This window comes from Trachymyrmex septentrionalis, unplaced genomic scaffold (genome assembly GCF_001594115.1).
Source record: "Trachymyrmex septentrionalis isolate Tsep2-gDNA-1 unplaced genomic scaffold, Tsep1.0 scaffold37, whole genome shotgun sequence".
NCBI classification, from domain to species: Eukaryota; Metazoa; Arthropoda; class Insecta; order Hymenoptera; family Formicidae; genus Trachymyrmex; species Trachymyrmex septentrionalis.
In genome coordinates this window covers 5,676,745-5,680,692 of record NW_017305536.1, presented here as the reverse complement: position 1 = coordinate 5,680,692, position 3,948 = coordinate 5,676,745, and the positions used below count along the sequence as shown (strand labels likewise).

The 3,948-nt window shown below is 31.4% G+C and overlaps 1 pseudogene; it reads left to right on the top strand.

Moving 5' to 3' along the window:
* The first annotated feature begins 375 nt into the window (after positions 1-375).
* On the top strand, positions 376-3,886 carry LOC108750403 (annotated as a pseudogene).
* The last annotated feature ends 62 nt before the right edge of the window (positions 3,887-3,948 follow it).

The window sequence follows — 3,948 nt, the reverse complement described above, 5'->3', positions numbered from 1 at the left end:
ATTTTTAAGTCAAAACTGATTTGCTTCTCTTCATTTTCAAAAGAATCTGATGAGTAATATTTAGAAATATACAAATGTAATTAAGAATATAACAAAATATGAAATATACAAATATTAATTCTACTTAATTCAATATATTTTAAAATATAATATATCGAATGATTTGATAATATCTAAGTATATTTATATCATTATGATTAACATTTTAAACTATGACAACTTGCGGTTCACACATTAAGATATATTTTTGAACTTGCTATTCATGATAAAGTTGAATTGAACTAGAAAGATGCCGAAATTCATTTACGTCTGCAAAATAGCAAATTTGGATGCAGTTATGTGATCGATTTTCTGTGATGCATACACAAGTTTCTGATGAGGGACGAAAATTTTTCGCTGTCAGGGAACCATCCGGTTGCTGAAGTTGCAAGCGTTCTTTCCGAACTCTCACGCAACTTTCGTGAAAATTGGCTCCTGTCGTGGACTAAGTTATCTACTCTCTTCAGGTTTGTCTTGAGACTCTAAGAAATATTACTGCTATAATTATTAATAAAGAACGATTTTGACCTCACAAGTAACATAAATTAATTTTTTGCAATCTTGAATTTAAGTATATTTGCAATAGAAATCGATCAAAATCTTAGATTTAAATAGTTGAAAAATAAATAATTATATAAATAATTAAATAAATAATTTTATGTAAACTATAATTTTTATTAACATTGCTAAGATGAAAATAATCATACGATATTTAATGATTATTTCTTTATTAAATTTTTTTATACGTTACACTTAAATTTTTTTTAAGTATTATGTACTGCGATTTTATTTTTAATCCTCTCGTAAATCCGACTTATAAAGCACTGGCGACTTAAAGTGATCGTAAATGCTTTAGGAATAGATACTGAAAGACATTCAAACGTAAATATCTATTAAGACACGTATCACGTAACAGCGCTATTTAAGAGAACTTAATTGTTACAATTTTTTTAAATGTATAATTTTCACATTTATTGTTCAAATAATTTACTTGAACGCATATAACTTATTATATATAATTCACCTATAATTATATATATACAATATAATAAACATTTTCTTCTACTAATTGACTTAGATCAAAATCGTTATTAGTTTAATATATACAAAAGAACTATAAGTATATGCAGAAAAGCATGACAAATAAAGCACAATGCAAACAAAGAAATAAAATATAAGAATTTTTATCGATATATCGCATAATGATATCGTTAATGTACAGTCTTTGATAATGTAAAGAGAAAATGTAGGATCATTTTCTGTAAAAAATATCACAAGCAGGTTTGATATCAGAAAGATATTTGAGGGTAAATTCGCTTTTCTCATTTCGATCGGGACACACGAAAGCGTACTTATGGTAAACGGTAAAAATCTTTTTACACGCGCGACACACCGGCCAATTTGCCCGAAAGAGTTGGGAACAGCTCGCGAGTTTTGCCAGAATCCGTTTTCCGATTTCTCGTATGTAACCTAAAAAAGTTTCTTTCTAACGAAAAAACGGTGTCCATTTTGCAAGTTCGAGATTACGTGCATTGTCAGGGTGTCACGTGGCTAGAAAGTTGGCTTTCATTTACGAATTTTCTTTGATCAACGTTAAATTGATTCTGTCTCGCGATGTTTGCATTCAATATGTAAACGTTTCTGGTTTAAACGGAGGAAAAACTCGTTATGAATTTTCTATTGGTATCGTTTTGCGTCACGAGTGATATTTGCACTGACTAACATCGAGTGAATTGCATATTCTTGACCGGTGACATACGCGCACATACGACTGCTTGCTTTTCGCACATAAAATGCTAATCTAATCTGCCGAATGTACTTCCGCGCAATTTACTGCCTTCCGTTCCATTTCTCTGAACGGTAGTACCTACCATCCGTCCATTTCGGTCTATTCCGCTCATGAAAAAATCATTCCCGTTTAGAGTTTTTTTTTTATTTAGAGAAAAAAAGATCGTATCATCTTAAAATAATCTTGTCGATTGATATAAATGTATTGGTAATGGTTATATAACAAGAGAAAAATATGAAATGAAAGAAATATGATGTGTTTTAAATAAACGCAAAATAAAAAATTATCTAATATATAAAAAATAACTAAATGTAAACTAGATAAATCTGTATATCTAAAAAAATAACTAGAATGATTAAAAACAATTAGAAATAGTGCTGTAGACTTTTTAGCGACTAGAAATAGCAACCTTCAGCAAAATCGATCTATTTTTTATAATTGCATTTATGAAGACTTCGATTATCATCTCATAAATTATAAAATATTCAACCAATTTGATTAATATCACCACGTTTTCCACACAATTAGATCTGCGGGATCTATTACTTAGGTTATTAAAAAATGTACGATTTTACAATTCCACATATCTTTATCGCGTACTGTTCATAGCTGTTAGATTTAATTATGATAAACACTTTTTAATTTAATCTGCACTTAAATGACGAGGCGACGAGCTTTTCACGAGACTGATTCTCTTGATCGCCGAATTGGAAAGGAGCCGGGGTCGCCTTAATTGCCGCGTTTTCACCTCCAGAAAGGGAGAAGATTCTTTCGGGATCATCTCATGAGACGAGACGACTCTTTAGACTTTAGAGGACAGGCGGACGCGTTAATAATCTCGTTAACGTTCTGGGCGACGAACTCGGCACTTTCGAAAGCCACTTACAGCCAGGTCTCTCTCTCTCTCTCTCTCTCTCTCTCTCTCTCTCTCTCTCTCTCTCTTTCTCTCATGTGTTCGAATGTGCCGACAACGAGAGCCTATATCGAGATTACGATATCAAACGATCGCTACTATTGAGGGTAAACGTGCAAGAATGTGATAGCTGCTTTGATTTGCAAAGTTAAGAGTGAATACGATAACGGAGAATCTTTAAAATGTTTTGTGTAATAATTGTATGTCATATCTTTTTATATTGTGTATTTTATACATTAAATACAAGGAAAACGTGAATGATATCCATAATTCATATAAAATAAAAAAAAAATAAATGTATATTTGAAAAGATAGCATACTTCTTTTTTGTTATTTATTACAATGCAAATCAATTCGTTTCTGCGATTAGTCTAGTTTTAAAGTAAATTCCATAATTAACGTATATATTTACAGTAATATATAATAAATCGAATTTTAGCTAAATTTATTACATTTTCTTGAGAATTTATTTAACTTGTTTTAGTTAAATTAACGATATATTAAGTATAACACAAGCATCATAATGATTTATAAAAATGATAAAAAATAATTCAAATAAATATAATTTGACATTATCAATTTAACAATGCATAAAGCTTTGTTCCTCTCGAGGATTATTATTGGAGAAAAATCAGACAATTATTGATTCTTTATTTTTATTTTCTTTTGAATTTTTAAATATTATCTACGAAATGTATGTATCTATACGTCATATATAACAATTTGAATTATTTTAGAACGAGATTGGAATGCTTACAAGTTACACCGAAAGATTGGAGTAGTTGCGACAGATACGTTTGTCGTGCCAATTTAGTGAGTCGGTTTCCTCGCCACGGAACTCAAGTACTTGTCGGTGTATTACACGAGCATACAGCTGCGACGAGCAGCAAACAAAGTACACGCTGCAGTAATCCTGACCCACATAGCACTCGAAGTGGCCCTTTAAGGGAAAATGCAAACAACGCGAAGCAGTGGTCTTGGTTTGCTGCCGTACAAGTCTCGCGGTCTTAAGTGATCATAAAATCATGAAAAAACTACTGCGTGATATCTCAAGTTCCTCACAGTATAGCTTGTGCAAACTTTTCTGTAAAGGAGTTTCCTTGTATTGTAACTTTCCAAAGATAGTCCTTGCGATTAGACGATAAAGAGGTGCGTAGAAAAATTAAAACAGACACACACACACACACACACGCACGCACACACACAC